The 14930-nt window shown below is 35.0% G+C and overlaps 1 protein-coding gene across 2 annotated transcripts in view; it reads right to left on the bottom strand.

The window, feature by feature from the left end:
- The window catches only part of LOC145256251 (tectonin beta-propeller repeat-containing protein 2-like), a 168058-nt gene that overhangs the window by 139977 nt on the left and 13151 nt on the right, over window positions 1–14930 (bottom strand). Inside the window, exon 1 of one of the 2 annotated variants that reach the window (XM_080114908.1) lies at window positions 4951–5077. The exons of the other annotated variant lie outside the window; for it this stretch is intronic. The gene's annotated coding sequence lies outside the window, so the exon portion shown is untranslated. Of the gene's footprint in view, window positions 1–4950; window positions 5078–14930 lie in introns of those variants that run through there. 2 annotated transcript variants of the gene reach the window in all.

Below are 14930 nucleotides of genomic sequence, written 5' to 3'. Positions count from 1 at the left end.
AATTAGTATTTCTTTGTAATTCTGCTGAATTCTCTGCTTGGCACCGATCACATTCGTCCATTTGAGGTGGTTCCCTCAACACCTTCCCCAGTCAAACACATACAGAGAAAAAAACTTCAGTTGTCCTTTTTCAATGCTTGTGGCACAAATCACTTGTTTTTTATTGTTTATTAAATTGTTAGGTGAAAGTACAGACTAGTTAAAAAAAAAAAAAAACATCTTCCCCTCCACATGTTAAAAAATGGGTTTCCAGAAAGTTCGTTGCATAAGTACTATTGTTTTTTTTTGATTGTTTTAACATCTTTATTTTATTTTTTGTATTAGCTTTGTTCAAGTTAACGCTATGATTGTTTACACATGATTCATTTCCAGTTTGTGCACAGCATTCTGCTTTACGTTGAATGCCCAGAAAAGGTCCCTTCTGATTAATGTTTACCAGTTTTAAAAATAAGCAAAACAAACTTGGCTGTTTTTCAGAATAACAGAATATGTTTAACTGATAAACATTAATCAGAAATGACTTTTTCGTGGCATATATGTGAAGCAGAATGATTTGCACAAACCAAATTTTTTTTAGTGAAAGATTTGTTCATTTTTTCATACGAGAATTTATGATGGTATAAAATTCATACCTTAACAACTTACCATTGGGGGCTTGCTCAAAAAATTGTCCAGTTACTGAGTCCATTTGAGGAAATTACCTACAATTTTAGCTTTGAGGTTATTTCTTTCAAAAGCTGTTTAATCTAATTTTGACATTTCTGACTTTAATGGAATCCTTACAACTGTTGAACAATTCAATGAATCAAAGGAAACAAGATTTTCACCCGATCTAAATGATAAAAACTTGTATCTCTACTTTCCTAGATCCAAAATTCAAATTTAAATTTCAGAAGAATATGGAAAACACTATTCAGAATTGGATTCTACATCTACTTTCTACTGATGATAATGAAGCAGAATTGCTAAGTTAAACTTCTTCAGGCTCTACTGAGGGTCAAGAAGATCAAAGTGAAAGTAAAACTGTCTTTCAAGCCGGTTTGATGAATTAACTTCGAATAATCCTACAGTAACAAATCAAAACTGATAGCATATAGAAACTGAGTTAAACCTGGAGACTGCAACTTTGGCCTTTAAGACAAGATCAAAGTGTAGTACGGGTGAAGATCAGATGTGATAGAAGAAGGCTGCATCGCGCGGCATTTTACAGAAGATGGATACATGTGGCAAGTCTGTGTGTACGAAGAGGAGCCAAATTTGAATATGTGTTCCCCGCCTAGGTGTGGAACGCGCAGTTCTGTAAAGTAAAATTAAACAAGTAGTCTCTCAGCTAGCTGAGTGTGTGTTTCATCCCTCCCCGATTAGGAAGCCTCCAAGATCCCCATCCCCTCTTACCTGCAATTTTTGTTTTCACCCCTTCCTCTAAATTTTACCCATCTTGGAGAAAAAGAAATACAAACTAACCTCCATCCCTTACCCACAAAAATTTTCTTTTCTCCATTCACCCCCATCTAGAGGGCATCCCCACCTAGAGACCGACCCGCAGAAGCGAGGTTCCTTTTACAAACCTAGTGGAACGGGCAGTCTATCAACTAGACGGGGTTGGGAGGGTCCTACTAATCACCTTTTGTTTTTTTCTTCCCCCCGCCCTCGACAAAAATGAATTATTGCACCATTTTATTGTTATCTTTTTTGTTTTTACACGTCAATAAAAAATGTTTTAAAAATTGGGAGTTACTAGGACGTCCCCCAATATGAAAGGGTGAATGCGGTATTATGGTGAAAGAAGATACTAGCTGGGAGAAACTTTTGACTTTGTTTAGTTCTGGAGTGACAAGGATGACCAACGACCCCCAAAATCCCCCCTTTTGAGTTGGCCATGTGCCTAAGTTTTTTGTTCATCGTTAATTTTTACTGTATTTTTTAACATGAATAAAAGATTTAATATCTCAAAGTGTAGTATCTGTTCAGGCAGATACTGCAAGCAAAGACCCTATGTGGGGGCGACCCCACAGATAAGACCTTGGTCAATGTAGGGGCAACCCTTCATACCAATTGTCACTATCCAGCTCCCCTACTCCCCGGGGAGTTGGTCCCCATTTCCCCTTCACTCCTCACTTTAAAAATCGGCCTTGTGCCTAATTTGCTCAGTGGGGGAGCAAAAAAATACCATCTGTTCCGGCAGATGCTGCAAGCTATGACTAGCTATGACTAGCAAAGACCAGATGTGGGGGCAACCCCATATACCTGACCTTTAACCAGCTCCCATTTCCCACCTCTCGGGAGCTGGTCCCCTTTTTCCCTTCCCCCTCCCTTCACTCCTCACATTAAAAATTGGCCTTGTGCCTAATTTGCTCGGTGGGGGAGCAAATAAATACCATCTGTTCTGGCAGATACTGCAAGCTATGACTAGCTAAGACTAGCAAAGACCATATGTGGGGGCGACCCTACAGATAAGACCTTGGTCAATGTAGGGGCAACCCTTCATACCAATTGTCACTATCCAGCTCCCCTACTCCCCGGGGGGTTGGTCCCCATTTCCCCTTCACTCCTCACATTAAAAATCGGCCTTGTGCCTAATTTGCTCGGTGGGGGAGCAAATAAATACCTCAAAGTGTAGTATCTGTTCTTCAGATGCTGCACTTCCATTTCTTGTTCTCTGTCAGAGAAGGAGAAATCCTTCACGACTGAGACAATTTTTTTTTTGTACCTTTTCTCCACGTTAAAAAACGACCCTGGTGTCTAACTCTGTCCCGTGGGGAGGCATTGTAAATAGGAACTACAACAGAAATACAAGAATCACAATCTAAACTCAAAAGGAGTAAATCCTTTATGCTGAAGTGCACAATAGAACACAGGAGACCTTACCACTTCAAAATATTTAAGCGCACCACCTTCATCTGTGTATGAACCTATGAGGAACAGGCTGTCCTGAGAATCTCCATTACAACTTAAAAGTATTCAACTTTAAATACTAAGGAGACTGAGAGCAGAGGAGGCAGCAAGAATAGAAGTAGAGCAACAGCAGGTGCAGAACTTCAGCTTATAGTTAATCACTTAAAGAATTACAATTTACACTTTGTAGTTGGTTTGTAATTTTTTGCTCATCTAATTGTTTAATTATATTCATTTAAAAATTGGAAATTGTATTTTTAGTTAATAAAGGCAAAAAGCCATAACAGTGGCCATACACTTAATTAAATGTTAAGTTAAATTAGCTGTTACTATGCTAATGTGTCAAAGTTAGCTGATAAGTTACTTGGCAGTGATGAAATAATTTAAATTTAATAGGAAAGAGAAAAGTAATCGGCTGATTAATCGGCAAAGTGACTGATAATCGGTAAACCCCTAGTTTTTAGTACAAAAAAGTATTGGTATAAGCTACAAATGTCTGTGTAATCTAAATTTTACGTTCAGAGTTATGTCCTCTGTGTGAACTCTTCACCGTCTACTTTATAACATAAAAAAATGCAATTTTAACCAATTTCCCATAAAATTTACTTTTACCCACAAATAAGCTTTCTATTCAATGAATTTTGGTAATTTTTGGATATATTACTATTTTCGACATGGTAATTAAGTGCGTAATATTGTTTTTGCTTAAAACAGCATATTTAAAAAATTAAAAAAATCGATCTGTCGACTATCTCACAAGCACCGAAACTATATTTAAATTTGGTCAATGTCAAGATTCTTTTTAACTAAAAAAAAACCGTTATAATGAGGACTTTTGTAGGTTTTCAGAGACGCTGAAAACAAATATAACATTTAATTGTGGCACAGAGAAATAGTTTTCATGATATGAAGAAACTACGTTTTCAAAAAGTGGAGATCACTTTTCTATATAAAAGTAATGTAAAATGAGCAAAAATACGCGTGTACAAATAGACATCACTGATAGCATAAGGAATTACATTGCTTAATATTTAAAGGTAATTGTTAAGGTTGAAAGTAAAAAATTACCGGAATTACATTGTTTAATATCCGAAAAACTACTTGTTTGCAGCCAATTTAAATTGGTCATTTTGTACATGCAAGCGCGTGCACATGTCCTGCGCGCTTGCACGTACAAAATGGCCACCCGTGATAACATAGAATTACATGGTTTAATATTTGGAAAATTACTTGGTTTTCGTCTAATTTTAATTTTTCGCCAATACTACACTGTGACAAGGCAGTGTGGTACGCGAGTGCACATTTAACAGCCTTCGTTTATGCTCGCATGTAGCATAAACAAAGGATAGGCTGTGAAATGGAAAATAGTCCCAGAGTTCAGGGGTTAATACCATCGTGCGCTTGCGCGTACAAAAATGGCCATCAGTGATAACATAGAATTACATGGCTTCATATTTGGAAAACTACTTGTTTTTCGTCTAATTTAAAATTTTCGCCAATACTACAGTGTGACAAGGCAGTTTGGTACGCGAGTGCACATTTAACAGCCTTTTCTATGCTCGCGTGTAACGTAAACAAAGGCTGGGCTGTGAAATGAGATGAGTCAAAGTAAAATACCGATTTTTCTTTATTTTTTAATTTCCTCGTGTCTTTATTGAAAGATAAAAACAAAAACAAAAATCGAAACCTTTTAGCCAATAAACATTAAAATGCCCCCTCTCTCAGGTGGCCAGAAAGTGGGTGCTCATTTTAAGTTAAATTTACATGGAAAAGTGATCACCAACTTTTCGAAAAAGTAATTTCTTCATATCATGAAAAATATTTTTTGGCGACGGAAACGGTTTTCAGATTCGTTTTTAGCACACCGAAATCTACAAAAAAAAAAAAAAAAATAAAAAAAATATTTCGTTATATACGAACCTGAGACGGGTCTTAATGTAAAATTTTACTAAATTTTTATGGACCGTTAAAATGTAAATAATAATAATAATAATAAAAATAAAAACACAAGTATTGAGTTTATACAAATAAAAGGAACTTATAAAGAAGGAGTACCTAGAGGATTTCAGAAAGTCAGTCCCGAGTATCAACGGGGAATGTCAAAAATGATTAAGTCATACGATTTGAAATCTGCAGTTTCTTTTCATTAATTTTTTTTTTTAATTTAATTTTTTTTTGTTTTGTTTTTGAAGGGCATTTTAAATCTTCGCATGCTTAGTGTCATCTGCCCCCCACTTATTTTTTTTTTTACATTTTTTTTTTCGCGACTGTCTTTCAAATCGTAAATTGCTTCGCCCATTTCCGGGACTGATTCGCGATTCTCTGCCCAATAGTCGGGACCGACTGTTGACACTAAAATCATTTGGATACGCATTCCTTACAAACAGCCAAAAACAAATTATGACTTTTTTTTTCTGTTCATTTCAGCACGTGAAGACAATGTTTTCGTACAAGCTGGTATTTCCTTTGTTTTGTCACGGTAACCTACTTTCATTTTTAATGCAATGAAATCGAAAAACGCACATAAACAAAGACGGCGACAGAAGGGTTCGAACTCAAAACCAGAGAAATTTTTATTTTTTATTTTTTTTTAGTATGGCTTTATAATCCTCGGGGATCTTTACTGATATTTTAAGATTTATTAATTACTGTGTTTACCCAGCGTTGCTCGGGAGGAGGGTTTAGAGAAAACATATTTACTTGCTTTCCTACGAGGGAAGAGCGAGACACAATGTCGGTTTTTATGTGGGGTAAAATATAGCCCCACAAAAGGGGCAGTATAGATTGAGACAAAAACTTTAAGTGCCCCAGTCTAGAAAAATTTCTCAATCACTGACCGAGGACAGAACAGATACTACCCTCTAATCTCAGTATGAAAGGCGAGATATATTACTTTTGATTTTCAATAACTATGCGATTGAAAATAAAATAGATAAACGACTCACGTAATTTTAGATGTAGCAGCAGTTAAAGAATTGTATTTTTTAACATTATGAAATGTTGATCATATTGGCGTTAAAATCAATTTAATAAAATGGGGGGGGGGAATTACCCAATGTATACTTTTTGGGTGTGGAAATCGTTTCAGACAAGGCACGAAGCCACTTAATGTAAGAAGCTAACAAGAATGACAATAAGCTATCAAAACCGTAAATTATTTTTGATTTTCAATAAATATTCTAATAAAAATAATAAAATAGGTAAACATGTCGTCGCCCAACCCATGTAATTTTATAAAGAATTGTAGTTTTTTTTAACATAACATGCTGATCATATTGGTGTTAAAATCAATTTACTAATAAAATAGGGGGGGATACTCTGCATATACGTTGTGTGGAAATCGCTCCAGAAAAAAAAAACATTAAGCCACTTAATATAAGGAGCTAACAAGAAATAAAGATGCTTATCACAATGATAGGCGATGCCTATTGACTTTAGTCTTGAAAAGTCTTGAAGGTAGGAGGAAAACAGTCAGCAGGAAGAGAGTTCCACCAGCCGTTCTTAGAAAGAATCTACTGAAATAGGAAGTTGTATTACAATGAGGTATCAAAACAGCGAATTGATGGAGACCACTAGACCTACGGGTCAAGTGAGCTGGAACAAAGGAAGCAGTGAATAGATCAGACAATTCTAAGAAACATATGCCATAATAGTATTTATAAAAAAGACTGAGACTAGCAACATCACGTCTGTGATTATAGAGGAGAAAGTGGGGGAGGGGAGGGCAATTAAATTACAAATACGTTTGTAAACCTTTAAGAACCCCTCAGAGATTCACCAGCCACAATGTGACAACAATACTCCATGGTTTGATAGTAGATTTGTAGAGATAGAGAAGAGCCTGACGTGTGAGAAAGTGTTTAGGACGATGGAGAGAACCTACTTTATGAGGAGCAGAAAGAACAACAGATCTAATATATAAACTTCAAGAAAGATTTGATGAGAATAGAAAAAAAAAAAAAAATGAGAAGCTTCAGAGTTGATTTCTCATCAAGAGCAGAAACATCCATGGGAACCTCAGGGGGGGGGGAAGGGGGGCACGCCTACGATTGAAAGGCATAAGCTGAGTTACGACTCAGCTCACTTGACCCGTAGGTCTAGTGGTCTCCATCAATTCGCTGTTTTGATACCTCATTGTAATACAACTTCCTATTTCAGTAGATTCTTTCCAAGAACGGCTAGTGGAACTCTCTTCCTGCTGACTGTTTTCCTCCTACCTTCAAGACTTTTCAAGACTAAAATCAATAGGCATCGCCTATCATTGTGATAAGCATCTTTATTTCTTTTTTAGGATTAAATGAAACAAGCAATTTCATATCCCAATCTGCAACTGAGCCGAAGTCAACCCCTAGATAAGCTGCACATTGCAACTGATCCGAGAGAGATGGGCGAGAACAGAGAGTGGCGTCGTCAGAATAGATGTTGATCTTCTGAATAATATTTTCTGGAAAGTTATTGATATCGGGAAGAAACAGAGTTGGGCCTAGAATACAAGACCAGAATTGATAGAAAAAGAGAGTGAAAAGACTAAGAATTACCCACAAATTTCAATCACTGATGTTTGCTCAGACATGTACCGGCAATCTTTTCTTTTTTGAGCTCTCCCGACAAAAGGGGGTTCGACCTGTAAATTCACCCTTCTCCGTTCGCCCGTTTGTCTGTCCACACTTTTCTTAATAACTACGCCTCGAATTTTAAAAAAAGTTTTGTACAAACATTAAACATGATATAAGTAAAAAAAGTAACAGAACGGATTTTCTGGGAAAACTCCGGGGTCGCCCCCCCCCCACCTCCTAGGGGTGCCTTTCGGGTTAAAATGGCTAAAATTGACACTTTTGTGCTCATTAAAAAAAAAAAAAAAAAAAAAAAAAAAATGATGCCTTGGATGCTTATAAAACTTTCTGAAAAGTTGTAACTAACCGATTTCTATATAATTTTGTCTGTCTATACTTCGCGATAACCTTTGGGTGTGCCCCAGGGGCTCTTTTTAGGGCTAATAAAAACATTCCATTTTTGCAGAGAAACGATCAACAGTTGAACAAAAACTACAAAAGTCAAACTGAACATCACTAAAGAGGACCAAACTTTCCAGAAAACTAACAAGCTTACTGTTAAATATTATTTTTATTGGGATCCTTTGAGATGAGTAATTTGTATATTTTTATTTATTTATTTTACTAGCGGAGGGGGAGGGGAAAAGCCCGGCTCTGCCGGGGATAAAATACGCTTAAACATCGTTAGTTAAATATAATAACAGAGCACATATAAAATAACAGTACAGCTACATTTGAAGTTCTAAATATATATTTTTCTTACCAAACAATTCTTTCAGGATATCAAAACTGGCACACTTTTTATGTAAGGAAACAGGTCTAAAATAATTGTTTGGTAAGTAAAATATATGGTTAGAACTTGGACTAGCTATACTGTAATTATTTTATATGGATATATGGTGTCGTATTTCTGATATTTTTTATTAAATATAAACTAAAAATAAAAATGTATCTATATATAAATGATAATAAACTTTAAAAAATTTAAAAAAAAATAGAATAATCAACCTTTTTTTTTTTTGATTTGTCTAAAACTTTTGGTTATTTGAAGCCGCCATAAAAAAAAGAAATAAAAGAACTGCCATCTGTTAGCATAGCTAGAAAGCAATCGTTCGTTTTGGAAATTAGAAGAGCATTTGGAGAAAGGGACAAATCTCACAGATAAGGAAGACTTTTTTTTATAACATAAATAGATTAGCCAAATTAATCAGGAGTAGGTAACTAGATCTAATATCTGGAACATGGTACCAGTAGCATACATACATATATAACATAACATACATACATACATATATAACATAACATACATACATATATAACATAACATACATACATACATACATACATACATATATAACATAACATACATACATACATAGCATACATATATAACATAACATACATACATACATAGCATACATATATAACATAACATACATACATACATACATACATACATATATAACATAACATACATACATACATACATACATATATAACATAACATACATACATACATAGCATACATATATTTAAACAGACAGGTGAGATTTATTATAGAATATGACCTTGGCCAGTATAAGATGGGTGACCATTTGAAAATACTAGGCACTGTATGTACTGCGCCAGGAGATAGAAATTTCTAGGTTTGTATATGGGGGTGCATTCAAAAAACCCTGGGAGAGATGTATCTTCAGTTGTTAAGACAGGCATCTAGGGAAGGAAACCCGATATAAAACCAAAGGGCTACTGTCTGCTCTGTCTGTGCCAACTTTTTTTTTTTCATTCAATATTCACCCCAAACAAGGCACAGTGCCACTTTGAAGTAGGAGGCTACTATCAGGGACAACATAAGTTGAAGGGATATTATGAAGGGAGTTGAGTAGCAAGATGCCTGTTCACATTACACTTGAACTTCTGCATGTCAGTACAGTTGGGAAAGCAGAATCCCGGAAGGGAGTTCCAAAGTCTAGCAGCTCTTGAGAAGAAACTATTGAAGTAGAAAGCTTTCTTACACGTAGGGGTCTCTACTGTGTAGGGGTGGGGTTTAGCTGCTTGTCGGGTATTTACATCGAGGGGGTACAAGTGCTTATAGTTTGTCAGAGCATTCACCATTAAAGTACTTATAGAACAGGTTGAGGGATGCAACATTTTGTCGATGGGACACAACCTGAAGCCTAGATGACAGTTCAGGACTGTCGGGTTGGTGACTCTCTTTTGAGCCCTGTCTAGAAGTGAGAGACAAATAGGAGATGCACCAGCCAAAATGTGATAACAGTACTCCATACATGGGCGAATGGTGGCCTTATAGGGGTACAGGATACTTTCAAGCGTAAGTAGCTTTCTAGCATGGTAGAGAGAGCCCACCTTCCTCGCAGCAGCCCTGGCAATGTTCTCAATGTATCTATTCCAGTTCATGTTCCCTATGAACGTTAGGCCGAGGAGTTTAAAGGAAGTACTTTCAGGCAATGTGTTCTTGGCCATTGCTATTGGTGGTAGAGAAGGTTTCTTGTAATTCTTGAAGGAAACATCGACTGAGATTAGCAGTTGTTCCAAAAACTGTGGACAGTTTTCCAGTACACACAAATTCAAACTGACGGGAGAATCCATATATATATATGTATACACCAGCATGCAGACCCGACGTTGCCTGGGATCAATGAATGTTCCACACTTTCAATACTTTTATTGTGATTGAAATTGGTAAAAATACCCATTTTTTTAAAAATCAAATTGATTGTCTGTGCTAGTCCAGGACCCCACTGCAGTGCCTCCTCGCAGTAACTTAGTCCACAATACATCTTTCAGTGGGGGAGAAATCCTTCACGAGTGAGACAATTTTTATTTTTGTACCTTTTCTCCACATTAAAAAACGACCCTGGTGTCTAACTCTGTCCCATGGGGAGGCATTGTAAATAGGTACATTGGACTGTGGATAACCTATTCCTTCGGGACAAGATCAAAGTGTAGTATCTGTGCTTCAGATGCTGCACTTCAATTTCTTGTTCTCTGTCAGTGGAGGAGAAATCCTTCACGACTGAGACAATTTAAATTTTTGTTCCTTTTCCCCACATTAAAAAACGACCCTGGTGTCTAACTGTCCCGTGGGGAGGCATTGTAAATAGGAACCTATTGTTGATTTTGAAAAAGATTATTTGTATATAATGGCTTGAATTAAAGTTCAAAATGCAAAAGTCAAGTATCAGGTTTCAATTGTGCATTAACAGAAACATTCATTTTGAACGCACTCCTGTCTTATCAAAGAACCTGTTGTTGATTTTATGTGCTGGACCTTTTTGCTTGTATGGTGATAAAAATTCTTCAATGCACTTGTAATATTAGGTTGTATAAGAGCGTTAATTTTTGTCAAAATTGGACTGTTGTTTCTTTCATCCATTTTTTTTTTTTTTCGATTATTGGTTTTCAATACAGTAGAGGCAATCTGATATAATACCTATCTAAGAACACTCTTAAACACAAAGTATATTTGTGTATCTTTAAAAAAAGACAAAAAAGCAATCAGTCCAGCTATTTGGGAGTACATAGGGAATGAATTCACACACATATACATACAAAGTACCTTTTACATACAAGTAAAAATAAACATGTTTTAACTGCAGTTTTAGGAGTTATTTTAACCAACTAGGTCAATTAACTTAATTGGTAATTACTTATTAAATGGCTGAGCAGTGAATTGCCACCGGGGACGATGGCTCATTGCACCCCCTCCCTCCAATTTTGTTTTTTGTCTTGTTAGTTTTTATTTTGATATTTATATCAGGTTCATAAAAATAAGCCGGATTAAAGCATTAATTAATTAAATTTGGAAGACTACAAAACTAAAGATTAAAAAGCATTTTTTTTTAGAAAACAACAAAGAATATATTAACAAAAATGTTTGGTAAAAGTCTGCCCTTTGCCCTCACATTGTTACTGTTAGAAATAGCAGTGGCAATGAATGTTTTTTTTTTACATATTGCTATTAGACAAAAGCTCAGATCAGCAGTTTTTTTTTTTTTTTTTTTCAACCAATCATAAACGAAAGAATATTCACACCTCTTCCAAGATGTGATCTACTGAATAGTTTCTAATCCAATGGGTATTAATTTGGTTGCTTTGCTTAACAGCATATCAACCCTTTTTGAGTTATTTAATGGCAAATCCAGTCAGTTTGGAAAAAGGTTTTATGCTTCAAGTTCCTTATATCTTCAAATATTTATTCATGGTGTTTGGTTTGTTTGTTTTGTAGAGAAATTGTTTTTGCTTTTGCAGAAAATGATTGAGTTTTACAAAGAAAATCCCAAATGTTTAGTGCATTTTAATTTGATGTATATCTACTATTATATAAAAGGAACTTTGTGTGTGTGTGGGTGTGAGTTAATTCCCTATAGACTCGGAAACAGCTCGAACAGTTTCTTTTTTTTTTTTCTTTTAATTTTGCATGAAGGTACTTGATGTGTCTGGGAGTGTTCTTACATAGGTTTTGTATCGGAATGCCTCCAATCGATATTTTGATTATCGATAATCAAAATATCGATACAAGAAGGAAGTCTGATCGTGACAAAACGTAACACTTTTATACAACCTAACATCACAGCTGCAATTGAGAAGTTTTATCACCGGACAAGCAGAAAGGCCCAGCCTATAAAATCAACCGTAGATTCTTTTATAAGACAGGGACGTGTCTGAAATAAATGTTTTCTTTTTCGATCACAAATGAATCATGATACTTTACTTTTGCATTTTAAACTTCAAGTGAAACAATTATTTACAAATAATTTTATAGAATCAACAGTAGATTCTCTACAGTGCAATATAGACTACAATATATTGTGGACTAAGTTACTGTGAGGAGGCATGTGAAGCTTCCTTCCGTTATACCACAGTGGGTTCTCAACTAGAGCAGGTAATGAATCGATTTGATTTTAAAAAAAAAAAAAAAAAAAAAAGAAAAAAAAAGGGGGGCGATTTCACAGATTTTGATGACAAAGTAGGAGGTGGAAAATTTGTTGATACTCATTCAATCCCTGACAACGTTGGATTTCCCTGCTAGTATATATATATATATATATATATATATATATATACTCCTATAAATTCGTTTTTCTTTTGTGTGTATTGATATTCATATTAAAACCCCCCCTCTTTTCTATTTATTATAAAAGAAAATACAATTTTCTTATATATGGGTTGTGGAATTGCATTCACTAGCAAAAGATCTAGCTAATTTGCATATTATTTTAAACATTCATTTTAATTAATTCCCTATTAGATTTTTTTCGGTTTTCTTATGGGATGATCATCTTTAATTTACTATTACGTGTAATTATATTCATGCAGATATTCTACATGATTTATACTTGCATAATATTTGCGTAAAAAGTTTATAGTAAACACAAAATTGTTTCCATATATATTTATGTATCTATCTATATATCTATAAAAGTGAACGTGTGTGTGTGTGTGTGTACATTTTCCTACGCAATAACGCTGTCAATTTTCAGTCTACAGACTCGAAATTTGATATACAGGGTACTGAGATTTGGGAAAATCTGTGATCGGTTTTCAGCCAGAAATTTGGTTGTTAAGGGGTCAAAGTTCAACGATTTGACCGTTGAGAACTCTACTAAACTCCTCCGCCAATTTTGGGTCTAAACACTTTAAATTTTAGATATACGTTCCTTCGACATGGATTTAACTTAATAACTTGATTTGAGCCCCCAAAAAATAAATGTTAAGGGGTCATAATAGAGGTCAAAATTAAAAAAATTGACCGTTTTTTTTTTTTTTGCTCAACATACACCCCCAAACACCCGGGCAATGCCAGGCTGAAATGTTAGTATATTATGTATATATATATATATATATATATACTAGCAGGGGTGCCCGGCGTTGCTCGGGTGTTTGGAGGTGTATGCTGTGCAAAAAAAGCAAAAAAACAAAAAAAATGGTTAATTTTTTAAAACTTTGACCCCTATTATGACCCCTTAAAATTTATAGTTTCGGGCTCAAATCACTTTATTAAGTTAGATCCAGGTTCAAGGAACCTATATCTAAAATTTCAAGTGTCTAGACCCAAAATTGTCGGAGGAGTTTGGTAGAGTTCTTAAAGGTCAAATCGTTGAAATTTGACCCCTTAACAGCCAAATTTCTGGCTGACACCCGTCACATCGATTTTCCCAAATCTCAGTACCCGGTATTTCAAATTTCGAGTCTATAGACTAAAAATTGACAGAGTTATTGCGTAGGGAAATGTACACAGACAGACAGACAGACACGTTCACTTTTATAGATATATATATATATATATATATATATATATATATATATATATATATATATAAATAAAGAAATAAAAACTAAGTTGAAATTTACAATCACATTTATTGTTCTACTGAATACTCAAAAAACTATTGTGTGTGTTGAGCATTTTTATTTGGTTGGTATTAAAATATCTACATATAAAGGTGCATTTCTTTATGTTTATTTACTGTTTAATCTTTAATTTATATGTGTATACTTATATGTATATGTATTTAAGACTGACGTGGCACCTTCTCATTGGCTATACCCCTTCCCTTCTCCTTTTCCTCCCCGTGTATGCTCATCACTTTCACTACACTGATGAAGGCTGAAGGATCGGTCGAAAATACGTACTTGTAAAAAGAGTTTTAAAATTTTTTTTCACAATATTATTTTGTATTTCTGCACGTCACCAATGGAAAATGAATAAAGAAAAGTTATTAGCTTTTATACTTTTTGTATTCTTTATACATATATATATATATATATATATATATATATATATATATGAGAAAGAAAATTAAAACTGTAAGTTGAACTTTACAATCAAAATTTATTGTTCGACTAAATATTCCAAAAAACACTTTACAAAGACCTTATTCCGCGAAGTTTCAAAGAATGCTATTCTTGTTATTCTTCTCAGCCGAGGACATAAAAAAATCAGCAAATTATATTTGTAGCAATGCTAGAATTTGCTATTTATGGCATTTAGTGAAACTGCAATTTATTGTAGTTATAAATTGTCAAGAAAAGAAGTGAAAAAATGTTGGATATGTAAAAAAAATAAAAACAAGCTGCGCATAATATTTCAGCTAGCATGAAAATTCTCTTGATCTGAAATGCAATACGAGGGGCGTGCAATAAGTAATGCCCCAGACCCACTTCCCATAGCAGTAGGGCAACGAAACTTGGCACAATTATTAGTCTTTCTCTACATAGGAACCACCCAGAGTTATGCATTTCTCCCATCGTTTGATGCAGCTCTGGAGACCGTTTTTGTAGAACACCCCAGGTTGGTCCTCCAACCACAACGTGACTTCAGAAATCAAGGCTGCATCATCTGGGAAACGCTATCCTTCCAAAAACAACTTCATGGCTGGGAAGAGGTGAAAGTCAGAGGGTGCAATGTCAGGAGAATAGGGAGGATGGGGAAGGATTTCATAACCATACGCCCGTGCT

The sequence above is a fragment of the Euprymna scolopes genome, chromosome 32 (genome assembly GCF_053919585.1).
Source record: "Euprymna scolopes isolate OS-2025 chromosome 32, ASM5391958v1, whole genome shotgun sequence".
NCBI classification, from domain to species: Eukaryota; Metazoa; Mollusca; class Cephalopoda; order Sepiida; family Sepiolidae; genus Euprymna; species Euprymna scolopes.
This window is presented reverse-complemented; position numbering and strand designations above follow the sequence as displayed.